Source organism: Triticum dicoccoides, chromosome 1B (assembly GCF_002162155.2).
Source record: "Triticum dicoccoides isolate Atlit2015 ecotype Zavitan chromosome 1B, WEW_v2.0, whole genome shotgun sequence".
NCBI lineage: Eukaryota > Viridiplantae > Streptophyta > Magnoliopsida > Poales > Poaceae > Triticum > Triticum dicoccoides.
In genome coordinates, this window is record NC_041381.1 from 43658846 (window position 1) to 43672050 (window position 13205).

Below are 13205 nucleotides of genomic sequence, written 5' to 3' on the forward strand. Positions count from 1 at the left end.
GCATGCATGGTATCCCTTGTTTGTCTGTCCTGAAAGGTTACTGAGAGTAGGCCAATCATTGATGGTGACAAACAGCAACGCATGCATGTCAAATTCCTCCTGTTTGTGCTCATCCCACGCACGTACACCGTTTCCAATCCACAGCTGTAAAAAACTAATGGCCTTAGGTACACATCAATGTTGTTGGCGGGTTGCTTAGGGCCTTGTATGAGAACTGGCATCATAATGAACTTCCGCTTCATGCACAGCCAAGGAGGAAGGTTATAGATACATACAGTCACGGGCCAGGTGCTGTGATTACTGCTCTGCTCCCCGAAAGGATTAATGCCATCCGCGCTTAAACTAAACCATATGTTCCTTGCGTCAGCTGCAAACTCCTCCCAGTACTTTCTCTCGATTTTTCTCCACTGCGACCCGTCAGCTGGTGCTCTCAATTTCCCGTCTTTCTTATGATCATCTCTGTGCCATCGCATCAACTTGGCATGCTCTTTGTTTCTAAATAGTTGTTTCAACTGTGGTATTATAGGAGCATACCACATCACCTTGGCAGGAACCCTCTTTCAGGGGCACTCACCATCAACATCACCAGGGTCATCTCGTCTGATCTTATACCAAAATGCATCGCATACCGGGCATGTGTTCAAATCCTCATACGCACCACGGTACAGGATGCAGTCATTAGGGAATGCATGTATCTTCTTCACCTCCAATCCTAGAGGGCAAACAACTTTCTTTGCTGCATACGTACTGTCGGGCAATTCGTTATCCTTTGGAAGCTTCTTCTTCAATATTTTCAGTAGCTTCTCAAATCCTTTGTCAGACACATCATTCTCTATCTTCCACTGCAGCAATTCCAGTACGACACCGAGCTTTGTGTTTCCATCTTCGCAATTAGGGTAAAATCCTTTTTTGTGATCATCTAGAATGCGATCGAACTTCACCTTCTCCTTTTCACTTTCTGACACCTTGCATCAACAATGACCCGGCGGAGATCATCATCGGGCCCATCGTCTGGTTCCTCTTGATCTTCAACAGCTTCCCCCGTTGCAGCATCACCGTATTCAGGGGGCACATAGATGTCATTTTACTCTTCTTCTTCGTTGTTTCCATCACAAGCCCTATTTATCCGTGCTTGGTCCAAACATTATAGTGTGGCATGAAACCCTTCTCAAGCAGGTGGATGTGAAGGATTTTCCGATTAGAGTAAGACTTCGTATTCTCATAGATAGGTCATAGACAACACATAAAACCATTCTGCTTGTTTGCCTCAGCCATTTCGAGGAAACCATGCATGCCCTTAATGTACTCGGAGGTGTGTCTGTCACCTTACATCCATTGCCGGTTTATATATATAAGTGTGTCAAAAACCATTACAGAACATCATGAATAGATAATTAAGTGACCAAATTAATAGAAGTTCATCATCGCATTAAAACCAACGCACATACATAGTTCTCGTTGAACAACATATAGCTCTCTAGAGCATCTAATTAATTAAACCATATATTGAATCTATGTCAAACATTTCAATGCGAAAACAAATGCGATCATAATCGCAACCAAGGTAACAATTGATCCAACGGTATAATGATACCAAGCCTCGGTATGAATGGCATATTTTCTAATTTTTCTAATCTTCAAGCGTATTGCATCCATCTTGATCTTGTGATCATCAACGGCATCCGCAACATGCAACTCCAATATCATCTTCTCCTCCTCAATTTTTTATTTTTTCCTTCAAGAAATTGTTTTCTTCTTCAACTAAATTTAACCTCTCGACAATAGGGTGGGTTAGAATTTCCGGTTTAGATACCTCCTAGATAAATAAAATCTATGTCACGTTGGTCGGCATAATTGTAATAAACAATAAATGAACCAAATAATTATAAAGATAAGATATACCACATCCGAATCGTAGATAAGACGAGGGCCGACGGGGGCGGATACCAAAACCATCGCACTAAATAAAAAGAAGCAATAATAAAAATAAGAAAATTATACAAGTATCTATGTAAACATACAAGTAAGAATTTTTTCCTTTCAGAAAGAAAATAAGAACAAGAGGCTCACCACGCTGGTGTCGGCGACGAGATCGGCATAGGCGATCGACGACGATGAAGACGGAGACGGGACGTGACGGACCGCTAGACCTAGAAAAATATTGAGGAAAATGAAGCTTGGAGGTCGAGCTTGGAGAAGGAAAGCTTAAGTAGTGTGGCTCGGGCATTTCATCGAACACCTCATGTGCATAGGAGGTGAGCTAGAGCACCATAAAGCTCTCCAACAGACTGCCAGAAAAACAGAGCAGTGGAGTGCTCTGCTCGCGGGCGAGGGGTATATATAGGCAGCTCATTGGTCCCGGTTCGTGGCATGAACCGGGACTAAAGGCCACCCTTTGGTCCCGGTTCAAGCCACCAACCGGTACCAATGGTGCTGGGCTAGGAGCGAGGCCCATTGGTCCCGGTTCGTTCCACCAACCGGGACCAAATGGCCCAGACAAACCGGGACCAATGCCGCCACGAGGCCCGGCAGGCCCCCTGGCCTCACAAACCGGGACCAATGGGCCCATGGGTCCCGGTTCGTGACAGAACCGGGACTAATGGGCTTATCTGGCCCGAACATATGCCATGTTTTCTACTAGTGCCCTAACTTGAGTAAAAGTGTAAAACCTCTAGTGTGTGCATCCCATACCTAGATTATATATCCAGTGCACAACTGCACATGGACATTATTTACAAAATTCTCAAATCACGAGTATTGCCGCAAAATCCTCCCTACAGCTCAACTTTAAATTTTTTTCCAAATAAAAATGTGTTCATCATTCTCAGTTTTATGTTAACAAATACAAAGAGGATTTCCCTTGAGCGGGAAAAATTCTTGTCACGTGCGAAAAATAATTTCCGGACACCAAACAAAAAGGAAGGAATTCTGGCATAAGTAAAGCTTTCATAACTCATTAGCTTGTGGAGATATGTACATGGGTACGGGTAATAAGGGAATGGGGCTACAGAAGCATAGGCAACTGCAGGCCGCGATTGAGCACGAGAATGTTCCCGTTTCAGTCTAGCTCTTTCCTCATCGTCCCGCAGCTCAGCATCAGCACCACAAAGAACCCCAGCAATCTCACTAGTCTGATGCATGGATGTTATGCTGCTCCTTGTGTTCGTTAGCTAGGCAGCCGATGCAATATATGTCCAGCCATTAAAGCCGGAAGATACAAAAGACTACCATGCATGGAACATTCTTCTTGCACTCTTGTGAGTAGGATCCACCGATCCAGTACAAATGATAAGGCTCCAACGGTAAGCCCCGTCGTTAGAAGCGATGCTTCAAAACTGAACCATTCAGATGTTAGACCCCCTACAAATTAAGCATTATTTAGTTCCATGAGTAACATCTCAAGTTTATTACAAGTAATGGAAATTAGAGAACCTATATGCATGATTACTACTGACAGTTATATGCAAATAACCCCAACAGCAGCATGTAGAGACAATTTCTGAGTGATACCCATGCGGTTCTTTTACCGGTAGGATCAGCAAAAGAGAGCATTTTCGGTACCTGAATCAACAAGTCAATCAATGTAAAGGACTGTAACATTTTAATGTAACTTCTACAGTAGGTAGATCTGGTAATAACCAGTTTGGATTAATAATTAATAATTCAAACTTGGAATTAAGTCTACCTACCCTCCAGTAGGTAGATCGAAACACCCAGCAACAGAGTGGGCGATGGTTCATGTTGTACGAAGGTGGGAAAGGGCTTTGTCTGGTCATCGACAACATTCTATGATCAAGCTTCATGAAGATAGTCATGGACCCTTGGCACAAAGTCCAATCCCGACCAAGAAGTCAGGTGAGCCATCAAAAGGACCTTTTTTGCCGAACTATATGCAAAACACGGCGAGCAGTTGTGTGGTTGATGTGAAAACCAAATACAACCGAGGAGCCAGGTTAACTATTTGTAGTTTTCTTTTACGTTGCTCATAGATAGGATTGAACTAATACCATACTAGATAGAATAGTACTATGTCCATGTGACATAACTGGATTTGTATGCATGGTCATGTGAAATATATTACTCCAACAATTAAGCTCCACCCACTCCCCATGACCCCCCCCCCTTATCCTCTGGTCCTACCTATTTAGCTTCACACTTTCTGAAGCTCTGAACTCTACCTAGCCTTCTCTCCTTTCTTCTTCCAGTTACTTCACATGGTAGTTCAAGTTGAGACACCTTCTCATGATATATACTTTCCACGTCTGATATACACTTTCCTCCTTTACCACTAAATTTATCACCACTCACCTTCAGATCAATCTCTACTTCCCTCGTGTGACTCAAGCCTATCTACTACTTGCCTTCTCTAATCCCCTTCTTGAATCGCGATATAAGTGGGAGGGGAGAAATAAAACAAGAACGGATGGTGAGGGAGCATGCCCATTAATTGAGTGCACACCCTGCTCAACAGTCTGGGGTCTGCTCTTGGAGGAGTGCAACCTGAAGGACTGAATCAGGGGATCAAGGGACTCAAGAATGAGAAAAACTTTTCACAAGGGGAATATCCATTTCAAGCCACTAGACATGGGAGGCATAGGGAAAGGAAGAGTAGCTACAAATGGCAGATCTTTGACAAATTCCTTTCGTATATCTTCATATTCTCATGGATAAACTAGTATAGTCTTAAAAATAGTCTGCTAGCTTCTTGGAGTTTCAATGACCTTCCGCAGAGCTTTAGTATGTTCTTCTTCTAAATCTGAACGACCCATAGCATTTGGGAACAACGAGGAGGGAGCTTGTGTATGACTAACGTATGCTTGGACACCATTTCAGAACATCTGTATGTATGTACACCATAGGTAGACAATCTCCCTCATCCTTGGCCGGAAATACAAGTTAGAAGAAAATCATTGCTTTTGTGTCTTTACAGAATATTGCACTTAAAATGTTGAAATAGCCATCTTGGCACTATCGTGGGAAATCAAAACCAACTTTCAAACTGGACAGGAATCGTCCACTACGTGCAAGCTAATTGAGCCATCAACTGATAATCCACACACGTCACACATGGTAATCGAGGTGCAGCGCGGCATCCCCACATGTCCCGTCCAGTCAACTGTAGCGGCAATGTGGCTGTTGTATTCCCTCTACATAAGACGAAGCAAGGATAGAATCTGGACAAAACTTACAAGATCAAGAGATACATACTGGAACCACATTGTTCATAGGAGAAAAAACATCCAACAATAGTGTGTTAGCACTAGAACAGGTGGCCCTAACTTGGGTAGAACCTCCTATGTGTGCATCCTATACCTACATTAGCCATGTGCAGATTGCATTCAACAAAATTCCCAAATCATGAGCATTGCCGCGAAACCCCCGCAACAGCTCAACTTTGTTTTTTCCAAATAAAAAATACGTTCATCATTCTCCGATTTTATTTTAGCAATACAAAGATGATTTCCCTTGAGCAGGAAACATTCTTGTGGAAGAGCGAAAAAGAATTTCCCGATAACAGAAAAAAAGGAAGGAGTGCTAGGATAAGTAAGGCATTCATTATTCATGAGCTTGTCGAGATATGTACACGGGTACAGGTAAGAAGGGGAATGGGGCTACAGAAGCATAGTCAACTGGAGGGCGTGATTGAGCACGATAATGTTCCCGTTTCTGTCTAGCTCTTTCTTGGTCGTCCCGCAGCTCAGCAACACAAAGAACCCCAGCGATCTCACTAGCTAGTCTCATTGGTTAGGCAGCCGATGCAATATAAGTCCAACCAGTAAAGCAGGAAGATACACAAGGCTACCATGGAACATTATTCTTGCACTCTTGTGAGTAGGATCCAATACAAATGACAAGGCTCCAATGGTAAGGCCCTTTGTTAGAAGCAATGCTTCAAAACCGTACCATCCAGATGTTATACCCCCTACACATTAACCATTTGTTAGTTCCATGATTAACATCTCAAGTTTGACCAAGTTTATTTGTTACAAGTTTATTTGTTGCTTTACCTGCACCACAGTACATCCCAGCCCCTAAAGACCTTCAAGTCCAATGCATGGTGAAGTAATGGCGCCATTGAACACCGCAAAAGAAAAGAAAATAGATAAATGCATGCCTCGGGTTTATTGATGTTGATTCAGGTCAGCGTGTATGAAATATAATACCAGACTATATTGAAGATTACAATGTCCATGTGGGAGAACTGAGCTTATATGCATGGTCATGTGAAATACTCCCTCCGTCCCAAAATAAGAGAGTATATTGCTTCTACATTTAAACTCCATCCACTCCCCATAACCCCCTTATCCTCCAGTCTTGCCTATTTAGGTTCTTCACACCAAGCGTTGCGTTCTACCTAACCTTCTCTCTTTCTTCCAATTGCTTCACATGGTAGTTCAAGTTGAGACATCTCGCGATATACACTTTCTGCGTCTTCCAGTGATATATACTTTCCTCCTTTACCACTAAATTTATCCCCACTCACCTTCGGAACCATCCCTACTTCCCTCATGTGACTCAAGCCTATCAACTACTTGCCGCATCTAATCCCCTTCTTGAATCACGATATAAGTGGGAGAGGAGAAAGAAAACAAGGACGAATGGTGAGGGAGCATCAATTGAGTTGGCCACAAGGCATTGCAAATCGTGCTCAACAATCTGAGTCTGCTCGTGGAAGAGTGCAACCTGAGAGAGTGAATCTGGGGATCAAGTGCCTCGGGAATGAGATTTTGTTTCTTCAAAGGGGAGTCCATTTGAAGCCATTAGACATGGGATGCATAGGGGAAGGAAGAGTAACTTGAAATGGCGGATCTTTTACAAATGCCTTTCATGTCTCTTCACATTCTCCTACGTCAACTAGTAGAGTCTTAAAAATAGTGTGCTAGCTTCTCGGAGTTTCTACATGCTTTTCTTGAAAGTCATCATATTCTTCTTCGAAATCTAAACAATCCATAACATTTGGGAAAACAGACGATGGAGATTGTCTATGGCCAACGTATGTTTGGAGTTTGAACTACAGACCATGTAGGAACACATGTATGTGCACACCATAGGTTCATTGTCTCATTGGTAGACAATCTCCCTCATCCTTGGACGGAAATATAAGTTGGAAAAATCATTGTCTTCACTCAAAATGCTACAATAATCATCCTGGCCTCGCAACTCCACTATCATGGGAAATCAAAATCCACTTTCAAAATAGACAGGAATCATCCACCACGTGGCAGCAAATTGCGCCATCAACTGATAATACACACGCCACACATGGTAATTGAGCAGCAGCGCGACATCCCCATGTGTCCCATCCCGTCAACTGTAGCGGCAATGCGGCTGCCGTATTCCCTCTACATAAGGCAAAGCCAAGATAGCATCTCCTACATTGTTCATACCAGAGAAAACATCCAACAATAGTGTGTTACCACTAGAACAGATGGCCCTAACTTGAGTAAAACCTCCTATGTGTGCATCTCATACCTAGATTATCCTGCATCTCATATCTAGATTATCCACATGCGCATTGCGTTCAAAAAATATCCAAATCATGAGCATTTCCGCGAAATCCCCGTGACAGCTCAAGTTTTTTATGTTTTTTCCGACTAAAAATTGCGTTCATCGTTCTCAGAATTTTTTTAACAATTCTTGTCAAGAGCTCAAAAGAATTTCCTGATAACAGACAAAAAGGAAGGAATGTTGGGATATTAGAACTTTCACAACTCATGAGCTTGTGGAGATATGTACACAGGTACAGGTAAGAAGGGGAATGGGGCTACATAAGCATAGGCAACTCGAGGGCGTGATTCAGCATGATAATGTTCCCGTTTCTATCTAGCACTTTCTTTGTCGTTCCGCAGCTCAGCAACATAAAGTACCCCAACAATCTCACTAGTCTCATTGGTTAGGCAGCCGATGCAATATAAGTCCAGCCATTAATGCAGGAAGATACAAAAGGCTACCATGGAACATTCTTCTTGCACTCTTGTGAGTAGGATCCAGTACAAATGATAAGGCTCCAATGGTAAGGCCCGTCGTTAGAAATGATGCTTCAAAACTGAACCATCCAGATGTTAGCCCCCCTACAGATTAAGCATTTGTTAGTTCCATGAGTAACATCTCAAGTTTGACCAAGTTTATTTGTTACAAGCAGAAGGAAATGGAAATTATTAGAGAACCTACATGATTATTGGTACTTAATACCCAATATCCATGATTACATATCCCATGTTTGACCAATTTTATTACAAGTAATGGAAATTAGAGAACCAATATGCGTGATTACTACTTACAGTTATATGCAAGTAACCCCAACGGCAACATGTAGAGACAATTCCTGAGTGATACCCATGCAGTTCTTTTACCACTAGGATCAGCAAAAGAGAGCATTCAGTACCTGAATCAACAAGTCAATCAATGTAAAGGCCTGTAACATTTTGATGTAACTTCTACACTAGATCTGGTAAAATAACCAGTTGGAATTGATATTTGCGTTACCCTCCAGCAACGTAGTCGTCACGGCATAAGTACGCAAGGGCCATGAAATGTGGTAACTGCCAAAACTACAAAGCAGCAGGCAGAAACGTAGAGTTGAGTGACACTTCAGATGCTGCTGCTGCCCACCTGTATGTATCAAGATAAATAGGGACCCCATGCCATGTAAATATATTGCACAGATCCATTCAATAAATAAACAGGAGTGCTGCCCATGATGCCTATAAGCAACCCCCTTTTTTTATTTGCTTGCTTAACATGTCATTGTATGACCTGAAACAGCCTCCATGGCAGCGGTATCATCAGTTTGATGATTACAGTTGGGTCCACTACAAAAAGTGTAGTTAAATTAATAAGAGCCCAACTGAACTAGGAAGGTAGCTATGGTTTGGTCTTGAGTTTAAACCATAGTAAAAAAAAGGCAAGCCTAGGCACTAGCCAATAGCAAAACGCCTAGCGTTTAATTGCGCATAATTGTGCTTAAGCATGTGCTTTGGTCAAAAAAGCGTAAGACGGTGGCAAAACTCACAATTAGGAAGGACTAGCTCCAATATTGAACATATGAAATACCCCCTTCAACCTGCACCTAGACAATCCAGACATGTGTCATCGGCAGTAACATACCCTACAAGTGGCGGAATGGCCTCAACAACTGCTCCCACCCATGTATTGACATGGTGTATTTGCTTCAGTGGAGTGTATACAAATGCATACATAATGAGATTGGATGCTGCAAGCCCAGTAGGTAAGAAATTAGCCTGCAAGATATTGCCAAAATTTTGCAATGTTTAGTTCCAATAACAGCATTATACATTTATACCAACTACAGCGACCGTACACAATTCAAACAAAGTGTAGAGCAAGTGGAGGCAAACAGCAAAGAGCCGAACCTTGCAAGCCAATAATGTTGTTCCTGCAGCTCCAACACTTGTAGCCCACATGGCAGCATGCACAGGAGGAGACGTGGGCGTGGTGGCCTCCGGTAAGGCTCCTCGGGTGCGCGTCCCAGCATGCCGCCCACGAGATAGAGGTGGAAGATGCCGCCTCGTGCGGCCGCCCCGCTGGTAACACACACAACTGCGCTCTAGCCCTACGGTGGTACAAGCTTCCGAAGGCAAGCTGCCACGTGCTTCCGCCCGCTGGCTGCAAACACGGCTTCATCCCGGCCCTGCTGGCCTATGTGCGCACCGCCGCGAGCTCCCGGCCCCTGCCAGCCTATGTGCACACCGTCGTGAGCTGCACAAGCTCCCCGCGATGGCCGACACACATGTTGCAATCATTGTCGTCGACCGTGACAGCACCCTTTGCATTCGGCTGCTCCGCGCCGTCTCTGCATCGGTAGCCATCCCTCTGTCACTCACCGTCGCACGTGCAAGTACGCCGCCTCCACCCACGAGCTTATGGGTCCCATCATGACGCCACCCACCTATCACGGTTCACGGGCGGACACATTGTCTTCGTCGCACATCCATCATAGCACGCGCACCACACTCACGAACATCACTACAATTTATGAAATCTGATGAATGGCAAAAACTAATGATACTAAACACCTTTTGACAAAAACAAACAGGACGTAGTTAAATGCTAGTTCATTTTTACCACTATGAAGGTCATCTTAGCTTTACAGGGCACACTAAACCACTAATCAACCACTATGCATACATTGTCAAGGTGGACAAACCAAGGCAGTAATGATTTGGTGGCGGCCACTATCTGCTATCTAGGATCTCCACCACGCACAAAAGTTTTGGCTAAACCCTAACATTTCAGGACATGGGTCCAAAAGCACAACAAAACTGGATGGTGAAGCAAGAAACAAGAACAAGAAGAAGAGGAGAGGTCATGTGTCAAACAAACCCAGTCTGCAATACACTTACAATTCCATTTCTACATCCTAAACAAAAGGGCTACATCAGCTAGTTTGTCACATAGCATCATATGTTTGCTCAACAGCATCACAGGTTTATCTCACAGAGCCAGTACTACGAAGCCTAAGGTTCGCAATCAAGCATACTAGATCCTACATCCTTTCAACGTTAAGGGGTATTAATGAGTTTGTGCTCAGCTGTTATAATTCCCAAATCCCAGAGCACGTAAAAATTCATTAATTCAGAATTTAGTCACAAGAACTGAAGAGTATATTTTTACTTCAATATGAAAAACATCAAACGTGAAGGGAAACGGGAGCAGATCGCGCACCTGAGGCGGGCTTTGGAGAGCTCCTAGTAGCACCGCCCGTAGTGCCGCAGCACGTCGGAGGTGGAGGCGGCAACCGTGACGAATGAACTGGGCAGGCTTTAATAGGCTTGAGCCTGCCCTCCAGCAATGTAAAATAGAAATTAGTAGGTAATAGTACATTGTTCCTAGTAGTATTATGACAAATTCTAGCCTTCTTTGAACAAACTAATTGAGACTTAATGGTTTTTTCTTTAGACCTTTGACTTTGAGTCTGCCCTTGATTTTCCTCCAAGATTCGCCACTGGGCGGCAGTGCACCCGAGGCGGGCTTTGAAGAGCTCCCAGTAGCACCGCCCGTAGTGCCGCAGCACGTCGGCGGCGGAGGCGGCAGAGGTGCCGCCTCTCCACATGGCGGCGGTGGCGACGGCGAACCACGAGGAGGCCGGAAAGATCGGGTGGACACTTTGGGCCAAAGAGCTTCTCCTTTTTTCTTATTCGGAATGAATGAAAATTATTAGAGCGCCAGGGCACTAATTATACAACCCCAGGGCACTCATTATACAACCCCAGAGCCAGTACTTTATTATACCACTAATTATACAACCCTAGGGCACTAATTGCCATCTTTGGTTTGATTACGCATGCAAGTATACAGACCATGCATGTGTGCTGCCTAGGCCTAACTACCTAATTATTACTCCCTCCATTCCTAAATATAAGTTTTTTGGAGACTCCAAGTAAAATACAGCTCAAGAACACATCATTGGGATACAGATGGAATTTGCCCCCTAGTTGCCTAATTAGACAGATCAAGAACACATGACCAAAAGTACAAAAGGAAATTATACTACCACTCATCTATTTGTGTCAACCCTATAACAGACAGGAATGGATCAAGAAGACATATTTCTTGACTTGACTTGCATGCACCGGCCGGCGGGTGTGGGAGGTATATATCCACCGTGTCCTTGCCAGGAGCCGTTCACCGGGTTGTCTTCCGTTTACGGTGCACCGGCCGGCCGGTGGCATACATGCTCATGATTGTTCAAAATTACTAGTTAAGGCTTACTCTTTGCAAAGGTCACTTCCCAGCTCTGGTGTTGTGCCACTTGTCACTTACACATGATATAGCTTTGAATTTAGATTTCAGCCCATATTGCATCCATTAGTGTAGTTATCACCCATTTCTCATTCTACTTACATTTTCGACAACCAACACACACAATGTTCCACTAGTAGTTATCACCCATTAGTGTTCTGCTCTATAGAATATGTAAAAAGATGCGAAATAGTAACACACAGTAACAGTATATATTACAGTGAACTGTACGTGCTGCCACCACACCACACCATGGCTAACAGTGGCGGCCAGCACCACACAAGAACAGAAAAAAAAAAGAAAAAAAAAACAGAGTAACTTCACACTGAAGATTTCCCTTGAAGAGGGCAACTATACCGATCACGCTGATCATTTGTATGCGTATGAGCAACCCTACAAGGAATCAACACATTCACAAGCTCAAAAAAGACGAACATACGAAAATTTCAATCTTTTACCCTAACAAACCAACAGAATTCAAGATGCAAAAATTGGTTCCGGAAACGTATATAATATCCGTATCGCTGTTCAGTATTTGTGCTTTGATGAAACCACATATTTCCAGGAGTTTGGTTCCCATAGTTTAGGCCCTGTCAATGGAAACCGATGTCAGGGTCTCTCTATGAAAAATGACTGCACCGAAGCCAAAACAACATAACTATCCAAATAGATGGTAGAAGACCACGCAATACATGAAAGACTACAGATCTGTCCAAATAAATCACAATAATCATGAAGCAATTAACCTGTCCTCAGGCATTACTGGTCATTTGTAGATGTACATTCCAGTTTACCAGGATACCAGCCATGTGGGTTGACAACTAGAATTAAGGGCTTGACTTAACAAAGATGAGATCAAGGGTGGCTATTCAAGTAATAGCAGTTTAAGCTTTCACATGTAACATTGCCATTTAGTGTGCAGATAACTGTGTAGTTAAATAACTACACAGGTATATTTTGAATTGTCCAGTGCGTCAATAAAATACTCCCATAATACCAGTCAGAAGTAGTAAAAATAACCTTCACATGTAATGTTGTTGCTGGCTCCTCCGTAACTGCAGCTCAGCTGCGAGCTGAGAGCACTTCCTTCTTGTTTCCTCTAGTTCATGCTCCAGCTCACCAATCTACAAAGAATCATCAGATCTCATCAGGTGGCGCGATATGATCTCCTTCCCTAACTAATCGCTTCGAATGTTATGGCATACCGTCTGCTTCAACTGTGTATCTCGTTGCCGAAGATCTTCACGCCTGTAAAGGATGTTTTAAGTTCAGCTTGCAAAGAATAAATTGGTAATGCGGGTTTCACGCAACAACACACCCCTAACAAGTCCTACTAATTGAATTAAATGTTAAGCCACGTTGTAAGAACGAGGTAAGTGTTGGAAGTGAGCACATCTGCATGGCCTGTGTGGTTTAGTAACTGCTGCCACACAAAGTTCCAA

At 43.4% G+C, this 13205-nt stretch overlaps 2 pseudogenes; both read right to left on the reverse strand.

Annotated features, from left to right (window-relative positions):
* Positions 1 to 2774: 2774 nt before the first annotated feature.
* LOC119350078 lies at positions 2775 to 4769 on the reverse strand (annotated as a pseudogene).
* Positions 4770 to 5556: 787 nt separating this feature from the next.
* On the reverse strand, positions 5557 to 11074 carry LOC119350079 (annotated as a pseudogene).
* Positions 11075 to 13205: the final 2131 nt, after the last annotated feature.